The sequence below is a fragment of the Eretmochelys imbricata genome, chromosome 9 (assembly GCF_965152235.1).
Source record: "Eretmochelys imbricata isolate rEreImb1 chromosome 9, rEreImb1.hap1, whole genome shotgun sequence".
NCBI classification, from domain to species: domain Eukaryota; kingdom Metazoa; phylum Chordata; order Testudines; family Cheloniidae; genus Eretmochelys; species Eretmochelys imbricata.
The window spans coordinates 67,399,688-67,410,626 of NC_135580.1; the positions used below are offsets into that span (position 1 = coordinate 67,399,688).

Below are 10,939 nucleotides of genomic sequence, written 5' to 3' on the forward strand. Positions count from 1 at the left end.
TGCAGCGCCAAGGAGATTTGGATCTCTAACTTGACCTGTTAACCAGAGAGCAATATTCTAATGGGAGTAGACATCTAGGGGTAAAAAAACCAACCCACTACTCATGAGTGAATAACTGATTTTTAAATTTTTTTTTGGTTCACAGGCAGTTCTTAAAAAAAACAAACGAACTGGGGTCAAAATATTTTGTTTTGTTTTTTGAGCTTTTAAAATGCTATTTAAACAAAACTAAAAAGAAATTTTGAAAGAAGTCAAATAAAAAAATGAAATATTTTGACTTCATGGGATTTTCCCCCATCAAAAACATTCTGTGCAATTGACATGAAGTTGTAAAATGTTTCAGTTGACCCAAATGTGTATTTTTCTGGGAGGGGGGAATGGAATTTCAGCCCAGTTTACAAGGTTTACATGCATTTAGAAGGGCAAACAACATAATTAGGTTCTTAACTTAAATTGGCTTCGTTTGGCACTGACGCCCATGAGAGTTAACAAATTATGCAGTCGAGTTTCCTGCATTTGGGGAAATCGCAGGGGTCAGCACACCCACAGTGCAATGGATGAACCTCACCCTGGGAAAACCACCTTCGTGATCATGGTATCTCCCCTGCCAGGTTAACACTAGGCAATCCCAATGGCATTAAAGTGAAGTAGTTGGACAAGAGAGGCCACTAAATGGGAAAGTGCATCTTAATGCTTAGCTTTTCTCAGAGCAAGTGCTGAGGAAGCTTGCTGTGTAGATGTGTGGTGTTCTACAAAAAGAAAAGGAGTATTTGTGGCACCCAATGAAGTGAGCTGCAGCTCACAAAAGCTTATGCTCAAATAAATTTGTTAGTCTCTAAGGTGCCACAAGTACTCCTTTTCTTTTTGCGGATACAGACTAACACGGCTGCTACTCTGAAACCTGGTGTTCTACAGTTGTACTGTCAGGTTGCAACAGTGGTGATGCCTCCAGAATGCTTAGGCAGACAAACCTAAGGTAGGAAGGGAAATTAGTGGAGAAGCTTGCAAAGCATGATATTAGCTCTGAAATCTGCAGGAAATTTCAGAGCAAGCTGAACCAGTAAAATCGGAATTGATTATAAAAAGATTAAATGTAACCCTTATTTTTCCTTTGCTTCTCCCATCCCCCTTTATTCACCTCTTCTGTTCTCTCTCTTATGCATTGTCTTAGTTGACAGTCTTAAAATCAGAGAGAAAAGGTGGGAAGGTAATATCTTTTATTGGATCAAATTCAGCTGGTGAAAGAGACAAGCTTTTTGAGCTTACACGGAGCCATTCTTCAGGACCAGCAAAGGTACTCAGAATGTTAAAGCTAATTAAAAGGTGGAACAAGATGAGGAATTAACATGTTGTAAGAGACCATTCAAAGTGAAGTGGGCTGTTACAACTTCTGCAGTTGTAGGACAAAAGAGGGCTAATAGTTATAGATTATTGCAATGCACCATAAATCCAGCATCTTTACCCTTTGGCTATTCCTCCATGAGAGGATGATGTTTTTCAAGGGGGTTCATTGGTGAATTTTTAAGTGGCGGAGGAGCCCAATTCTTGCCCTGCAAATTTTCCCACAGAAGTGACAGGTGTAATCTTGGAGGAGGCATATTTGTTGGCTGGAGTGTTGTGCCCTTTCTTTCCTCCTTTGTCTCTTCTCTGTCTCATGAGCACATCTGCTCTCAAAATGAGCTGTGGCTTGGTGTATGGTGTGGCACCACTGTGTTCTGTTCTGTGCCAAGTCCTCCCAGTTTGTTGGGTTGATGCCTCCCTTTTTAAGTTGTACTTTCAGTACATTTTTGAAACACTTCTGCAAGCCCTTCTTCCCTGATTTAACTGAGAGAAGATAGGTTGACCAGATGTCCTGATATTATAGGGACCTGATATTTGGGGCTTTTTTTTAATATGGGCTCCTACTACCACCCACCCCCTGTCCTGATTTTTTACACTTGCTATCTGGTCACCCTAAGAGAAGAATACTCGCTTCGGGAGGTGAGTGTCAGGCATACGTACACAGGGGACAGCCCAGTGGAGTTGGTATTTCATGATTTCTGCTTCTATATTGCTGATGTTAGGGCACTGGTCTTCCCAGCTGATCCTGAAAATCCTTCTGAGGCAGTGCTGCTGAAACCACTCCAGCCACTTGAGATGTCGTCTGTAGGTTACACAGGTCTCACACTCATAGAAAAGGGTGAGGATGATAACTGCCTTGTAAACCAAAATCTTGGTACCTGTTTGTAGATCCCTATCACTGAAGACTTGTTTGAGTAGTCTTCCAAAAGATGCACTGGCACAGCGGATCCTGTATTCAATTTCTGTGTCAGAGCTGGCTGTTTGGGGGAGATGGCTGCCAAGGTACAGAAAATGGTTCACATTTTCCAGGGGTTCTCCTCTGATGGTGATTGGTGGAGTACGAAGAGTAGTTTGTGCAGGTGAGGGCTGATAGGGTACCTTGGTTTTCTCTATATTGAGAGAGAGACCCAGGCTGCGATAGGCATCTGCGAAAAGATTTAGGGTGCTTTGTCGGTTGGCCTCTGTGTGTGCAAGAATGATACAGTCATCTGCATACTGAAGGTCTGTGATGCCAATTCTCATGATCTTAGATTTTGTTTGGAGACGTCGAAGATTGAGGAGTTTGCCATGCATACGATACTCAATCCCGATTCCGTCAGGAAGGTGGTTGCGAAAGAGAATCAGAATCATGACAATGTAAATGGAGAAGAGTGTTGGAACAATGACACAGCCCTGCTTGACACCAGTGCGAATGGTGAATAGTTCCGTCTCTGAGCCGTTGCACAAAATGGTGGCAGTCATCCCATCATGGAGTAGTCTGATGATGGAAATGAATTTCTGTGGACAGCCAAACCTACACAGCACCTTCCATAGGGCATCACGATTGATAGAGTCAAAGGCCTTGGTTAGGTTGATGAATGCCACGAACAGTTCCTGGTGTTGCTCTCTGCACTTCTCCTGAATCTGTCATGCCACAAAGATCATCTCGGTTGTGCCTCGGGATGGCCTGAAGCCAACTGTGATTCGGGGAGGATTTCTTTGGCAAGGGGGAAGGGGCTGTTTAGTAGGATCCAGGCAAGAACCTTCCCTGCGATGGAGAGGAGAGCAATACGTCTGTAGTTCCCGCACAAAGATTTGTCCCCTTTCTTGAATATTGTAACAATGTTGGCATTCTTAAAGTCCGGTGGAATTTCTGTGGAGGTTCAGGTTTTGTCAAGGAGTTGGCAAAGTTTGTGCTGGAGCATTGTTCCACCAGCTTTAAAAACCTCAGCTGGGATGTCGTCTGGGCCTGGTGCCTTGTGATTTGTTTGTCTGAGTGATGGCATGCTGGACTTTCTCAGAAGATGGGGGATCAGCAAGGTGTTCCGTTGCTGAGCATTGTAGAATAAACTTGATGGATTCGCGGTTTAGTAGGCTCTCAAAGTGCTCCTTCCAGTGTTGTTAATGGATGCATTGTCCTTGAGGAGGGTGGAGCTACCCTGAGAACGTAAGGGGGTTGGGCCTTTGAAGCTTGGCCCATATATAGCATTTATTGCTTGAAAGAAGCCTCTCATGTCATCCTGGTCTATGAAACCCTGGATCTCAGAGGCCCTCTTTTGCCACCACTTGTTTCTGATGTCACGTAGCTGCCTTTGGACTTTGGCTTTCAGCAGGTGATAGGCCTTATGTTTTTGTTAAAGGAATCATTTTTCCAGTTACAAAATGCATTTCTTTTATGTTGAATTAATGCTAGGATTTCCTCGTTGTTTTTGTCAAACCAGTCTTGGTGCCTGTCAAGTTTCCTTCCCCACTCTGAACTCTACGGTACAGATGTGGGGATCTGCATGAAAGACCCCCTAAGCTTATTCTTACCAGCTTAGGTTAAAACTTCCCCAAGGCACAGATTTCTTTCTTGCCTTGAGAACCAGCGTAGGTTAAAAACCTGATATGCTGCCACCGTCAAGCGATTTAAACAAAGAACAGGGAAAGAGACCACTTGGAGACGTCTTCCCTCAAAATATCCCCCCCAAGTCCTACACCCTTTTTCCTGAGGAAGGCTTGATAATGATATCCTCATCAATTGGTAGAGGTGAACATAGACCCAAACCCTTGGATCTTAAGAACAATGAAAAAATCAATCAGGTTCTTAAAAGAAGAATTTTATTTAAAGAAAAGGTAAAAGAATCACCTCTGTAAAATAAGGATGGTAAATACTTAACAGGGTAATCAGATTCAGAACATAGAGAATCCCTCTAGGCAAAACCTTAAGTTACAAAAAGACACAAAAACAGGAATACACATTCCCTCCAGCACAATGAAGTTCACAAGCCAAAAAAACCAAAAGCAAATTTAACGCATTTTCTAGCTAGATTACTTACTAACTTTACAGGAGTTGGAAGGCTTGCATCTTTGATCTGTTTCTGGCAAAGGTATTATACCGACAGACAGACAAAAGCCTTTTCCCCCCCTCCAGATTTGAAAGAATCTTGTCCCCTAATTGGCCATTTTGGGTCAGGTGCTAGTGAGGTTACCTTAGCTTCTGAACTCTTTACAGGTGAAAGAATTTTGCCTCTGGCCAGGAGGGATTTTATAGCACTGTATACAGAAAGGTGGTCACCCGTCCATTTATATTTATGACAGTGCTAATTAGTGGAATATTCTATGATTTCAGCACATGCATTGGGAATGGTGTTTTAAGTTGATCCCAGTGCTCTTGAATGTCAATGATGATGTCAGGCAGGCTAGAGAGTTTCTCCAACAGATGTTGCTGGAACGTCTCGCAGCTGGCTTGATCCTGAAGTGCTTTGATGTTGTTCTGCTTTTGCTTAATCTTTGGGTGTTTGTGGTGTGGTGGAGTGAGCTGCAGGTACAGGAATGATCTTACTAATCGATGATCTGTCCAACAATGATTAGTACCTCTCACAGCTCATGTTATATGGATGTCGGTATAGTCTTGGGCTCTGACTATAACAAAGTCAAGGAGATGCCAGTGTTTGGACTGAGGATGTTTCTAGGTGGTCTTAAATTTGTTATTCTGCCTAAAAATGGTATTGAGCATTGAAGTGATCTACAGAGATTTAAACCCTTTATGTCTGCAGCTGGGATTTCTTGACACAAATTGCTAATTAATTTTAGCCAAGGAATCTTGAGTCCTAGCCCCAGGGAAAGGGGATCAGAATGCTTCAAGGTCATTTGTTTCTGTACAAGCTATAGCCCTTGCTCTAATGAAACTGCAAAGATCAGACTTCGTAGCTATTGTATATGCTGTCTGACTACAGCCAAGATAAAACTAATATCCAAGTTTAGGGTATTTTGAGTCTGGATTTTCAAATGGGAAAATCTTATTTCCAAACATGTTAAATTAATGTATTTGGTACTGATGTGTTGTGGTGTCAATCAGAATGAAGATGAAACACTTCCTTGCAATGTTTACAGTGCCAGTTTGACTCAAAGTGGTAATTTTGAGGGGGTAAGGATAGGCTGCCCATGTAACTGCTTGCTACTGTCTAATGGTAAGAGCTACAAAAATGTAACTACTTGAAAACTGGTGTCAACTTAGTCGTGGCCTCAAGATTTTATGTTTTAAAGACAAATTTCCATGAAGGAAGAAATTAGACGCTCTTGACATTTCAGCAGCAGCAATAACATGTGGTTCCCTGCACACACATGGTGCTGGAGGCACTCTTTGGGATCTGAAGTGTAAGTTCAAGGAAATGATTTACAGTATATGTTGTTACATAGTGTCGACAGAGTAAGCACCACTTATACATGTAGCGTATAGAATAAATTGCAGTTACAGCTGGACATTGTTTTCTTCTGTTGAAGTACTAAATAAGATGGAGAACTTCATCACCGTGATGTAAAATGGAAACACTTCAAGAACAGCACTTAATTCTCCACTCAGAAAACATTCCAACAAGTTTTCCATACTGGGGGTGGGATGGTTGGGTCAATGCGCCTCTGACAAGAGAGGAGGAAGCACTTCAATTGCTACTCCAGAGGTGCCATTCTCAAAAAGATGGTAAAAGAGAGTTACGTACCAGCTTCAATAATTATCTCCCTTCTCCAAACACTGTTAAGTTACTTCATGATTTGATTGTGGTAGCTCCTGATACTTGGCAGGCAAACATCCAAGGAAATAACTTTAGGAATGAAATACATAAAATGTAAACTTTTCTCCTCAACTGGTAACAGTGAATTCTTTGGGGGTTGGGGTTCATTGTTACGTTTCCGGCATACACAAAGAGTAGCTAGATAAAAACATAAATACTCGGGCTGGAAGGTGCAACATAACACTTATTTTTTTAGAATTCAGAATGACAACACACAAGAACGCAAAAGCAGAGAGCGACAAAGTGGGCTGCTTCCTAAAACAGCGGGGCACACCGCCACTTTATGGTGGACTGTCTCTCTGCAGACTGACTGAGCTTGCATACTTCACTACAAAGCTTTCTAGCCTGCATGGAGGGCCTAGGAAGCTCCCCTCCTCCCCCGCTCTTAACACAATTACTTGCAATTCCAACACAGATTCACCAGTCATGGCAACAAATCATTCCCTTTTACACTCAGATAGCTTGGGCCAGTCTAATGGAGATCTTTGAATGTGTTTGGCAGTCTTGGAACCAGACTAAATATTCAATGGGTAGTCAGTGCTGCAAGCACAACTTTGAGTGACCTGTGTTATGTTTTTATACCAATTGAAGCTTTTTAGGGGTGTGGCTTTATTCCTAGGTCTGAATTGAAATAATCAAACCTAGATGTCACAAATATGTCTATAGTTGTAATTAGACTAGCCACCTGGCAATTTCTAGCCAACTAGCAATTTCCCTACTCTCAGCCTCTTGGTCGGGTAGATTTTTCTATACAATTTAGAATATGACAGAGTCCAAACACTAATAGGGCAGGCTCATGGTGGTGGCTGCTTAACTTACTCAGCTTGGAGGTGCAAATGGTCAGACAAGAAACCAAGCTTTTTCAGGTGTCTTATCCAGATCTAGCACTGAGGCCTGTTTCACCCTCCCCTCCCCCCTCATTAAAAAAACAAAACAAAAAAACCCCCACCCAACCCAAATCAGCAAGGGATCATGTCTCAGAGTAAAAAGAAAAGGAGTACTTGTGGCACCTTAGAGTCTAACCAATTTATTTGAGCATAAGCTTTCGTGAGCTACAGCTCACCTAATAGTACATTTTTGAAGTTGACTAACTTGGTTTCACGACTGTGATGGTATAAGTTCTGAATAACTTTCACACAAACATCTTCATCTGGTTTTCAAAGTGGATGTTGGGAACATCAAGGGGACTACTACACAAAAGATAATCAAATTGTGCATCAGGGGCTGTTTTCACCAGATTAATTTCCCTGAGCAATGCAAAATGCAATTTCTCCCAGTGTTCAATCTGATGTGAATAATTAAGAGATCAAAGTTTCTCTGAACTAAATATTTCAACCCTGGGGTTAACCATATTTCTGGATACTTAATCTTATCCAAAGCAATCTTAAAGACAAAACAAGATAGAAATGCCAGTCACCCTGTGAAATGGGAAATAATGCTGTCTTGGACCAATTAATTTTATATCCAGGGATGCTGCCAAAATGATCTGTTAAAGACTGAACAGATAAATTGAAGGAAGAAATTTGTATAGTGAACAAAATGCCATCAACGTACAAAAGTAATTCAGATTCCCTTGACCTAAGCTTTATTTCTTGATTCTTCACAGCCTGATGTACAGCAAATGCTAATATCTCTAATACTAAAATAAAAGCAGCTGTTCTGGTGCTTCTGTAACACCAACAAGAAATGAAAATGCTGTTTGTTTAAATTGTGTTGTTAGAGTGATTCTGAATGGTTAAGTGTCTTTTATGATACAAGATCATGGGAAATTTTTCCTTGAGAAATCAAGCATTGTGTATTAAAGTTTATTGGTAGCTCTCTTTTCCCCACTGTCCTGTCTATCTAAAATTTCTAGCAGAAACTACTCCCTACAACTGCACTTTGAAGAGGTTTTAGGAAAGGCAAAGTTAGTTCTTCCCTTCATTTCTCCCACCCAGTCTTTGTGACAAACAGTGGAACAGAGGGGACTTAAAAATGCATTAAACAGGTAGATGGGGATTCCCTCAAATTAATGCATGTTCAGAATGGGAAGTTAGGGCCAGGGTCAGAGCACAATGCAAAGTTCTGGTGATCCTGGGCCAGTCGAATCAGCAAGGGAGCTACTTCCACTGTTTGAAACTAGAGCAACCCCAGAACAGTTATACTACATGTCAGGGATAAAATGGGCTCTAGGATTTGGGGGGAGATATACAGAATGGGGAGAAAGTGTTTATAATATCAAATCTCTGCTTTCCACCCCCACCCAAAATGCACTGAATTCAGCTCAGAAGAATTGAACTACTATTTGGTAATGGTATTTTTGTTTGTTTGTTTTTTCTGGGGAGGAAGAAACAAAGCAAAATGAGTTATTTTACATTTGAAAAGGTCAGCTGTAATCTGAGTAGGCCAAAAGAGCATCCTGCTCTCAGCGGTGGTAGGTTTGTATAATTTTTGGTGGTGCCCAGAACCCGCCCCTGCCCAAACTCTGCCCCCCGCAAGCTCCGCCCCCACCTGCCCAAGGCTCTGGGAGGGAGTTTGGGTGGGGGAGGAGGTCTGGGTTGCAGGCCCTAGGCTGGGGCAGGGGATTGGGATGCAGGGTGCAGGCTCTGGGAGGGAGTTTGGGGATGGGAGGGGTGCAGGGGTGAGGGCTGTGGGGTGTGGCTGCAGATGAGGGGTTTGGGGGTATGGGAGGGGCTCAGGGTGAAAGTAGGGGTGTAGGGGGTGAGGGCTCTGTCTGGGGCTGGGAATGAGGAGTTTGGGGTGTGGGAGGGGCTCAGGGTGAGAGTAGAAGTGTGGGGGTGAGGGCTCTGTCTGGGGCTGGGGGGTTTGGGGTGTTAGAGGGGCTCAGGCCTGGGGCAGAGGGTTGGAGTGCAGAGGGATGAGGGCTCTGACTGGGACTGGGGATAAGGTGTTTGGGGTGCTGGAGGGGCTCAGGACTCAAGCAGAGGGTTAGGGTGCGGGGGATGAGGGCTCTGGCTGGGACTGGGGATAAAGTGTTTGGGGTGTTGGAAGACTCAGGGTTAGGGTAGAGGGTTGAGGGTGTGTGTGTGTGTGTGGAAGGGTGAAAGCTCTGGCTGGGGGTGTGGGTTCTGGGGTGGGGCAGGGCTGGGGATGAGTTTGGGGTGCAGGCAGGCTCCTCCAGGTCAGGGGCCAGAGAGGAGGACTCCCCCAGCCCTTTCCCAGCCAGCAGCAGTGAGCCCCCCTTTCCCGCCCCCCCGAGCAGCACACTCACCCCCACCACTGTCACTGCATGTGGTCCTAGGGCCCCGCTCAGGTCCAGGAATCTCCCTCGCGTCCCCCATGGTGGGTGCCAGGGGGTGCTGCGTGCACCTCCTCCCCTCCTGCTGCACCTCACTGTAGCCTCACTGGGGGTGCGGGATGGGGTTGCCCCTTGTGCAGCATGGGGCAGGAGTGGTGACTGCGGGCGGGGGGGCTTCCTGTGCTGGTGGAGGATCCTGCCAGAAAAGGGAAGGGTCTGAGGTGGAAGGGCAAGCTCAGTCAGTCTGCCCTGGCAGTTGAGATGTGGGGTGATAGGACCCTGTGGCAGGAGTTGCTGCAGGGAGGCAGCATGGAGCTGCTCAGAAGAGGTAGCCAGGGATGCTCTGCTCCTGGGTCCGGGGAGGTCGTGGGGGCAGCAAGTGGGGGCCGGGGGACACTCGGGGGAAGCACAGGGGGGTGAGGTGGGCTGGGGGGGGACACCCGGCCCCAAATATTGCTGGTGCCAATATTGCTGGTGCCAAGGCACCACATGGAGATATAACTCGCCGCCCCGGCCGCTCTGGCGGTAGGGGCCTAGAGTAATCAGCCCCCACTCTGGACAGTGTTTATTCTCCCACTTGGGCGTTTACTTCCCAGTATTCTCCAGACAAGCCTGGAGCAGGATAGAGAGAGTACCCCTCTGCCAAACAACAGGGGGAAAAAGGGGAAACCAAGACTGAAAACAAAGGGGAATATCTTTCCCTATCCACACTGTAAGGGTGGGTAGCCTTTTTATTGGCACCCTGGGGTGCCAATCCTTCCCCTAAACAGGCAGTCTGTTTTGTAGCTATTTCTGTAGAGAGGAAAGCAGCTCTCCACCCTGGAACAGCCCTTCTCCCTACTGCCAGTAACTCTGCAACGGCTTGTTTCTCCACGTCTGCCCCCAAGGAGGAGTTTTTAAAGGTCTCAGGCAGCCCTTAATTGGATTCAGGTGTCCCTAACTGACCTGAGGTAACTCCTTTTCAGCTTATGGGGGAAAGGGCCTTTACCATTCTAGACCTGATATCCCTGTCTTCCACCATTCTTTTGTGGATGTGGAGTTACTGCTGCTGGGCCCAGAGCACTTGCCTCAGCTTTTTGCCTGGGCCAGAGCCCTCTCTGCTACCTTGCCGGCTGGTGGTCTCCCTGGTTTTTGCTGCTCCTTAGGGAGCCCTGCTGGCCTGCTCCCCAGTGGGGAAGTGAGGGACTCCACCACTGACTTTGTTACCAACTGCGGGGTCTCTCCTCGCTGGCTGCTGTTGTGGAGGAGCTAGCTGTTTGTGAGGAGAAGGGAGAGGAGCTGCACAGCTTGGACCATCTGGAGCTACTATAGACCATTGTGGAGGGGGTTTGTTGCCAGACTAAGTGACTATAATATCCTTCTCCTGTGGTGGTAATTACTGTTGTTGTGGAACAGGGGGGAGTCTGTCTACCCCCCGGCCATCCCAATGTCTTCCTTCCCACTACCACCACTCACTGTCTGGGACTACTCTCCAATCCTGGACCTGGCTGCTTGTCTCACCTTATCGCTTCTTGGTGACCTCCTCCCCTGCCTACAGCCTAGCAGGGTGGAATGTTTGGCCTTTCCCCTTCCCTTTTCTCCACCTGCCTCCAGTGCTCGCCCCTGTCCT

At 45.6% G+C, this 10,939-nt stretch overlaps 1 non-coding gene across 1 annotated transcript; it reads right to left on the reverse strand.

Moving 5' to 3' along the window:
* Positions 1–458: 458 nt before the first annotated feature.
* Positions 459–619, reverse strand: LOC144270725 (U1 spliceosomal RNA). The gene has a single exon (XR_013347230.1). It is a non-coding gene; the product is annotated as a U1 spliceosomal RNA (small nuclear RNA).
* Between the last annotated feature and the right edge of the window lie 10,320 nt (positions 620–10,939).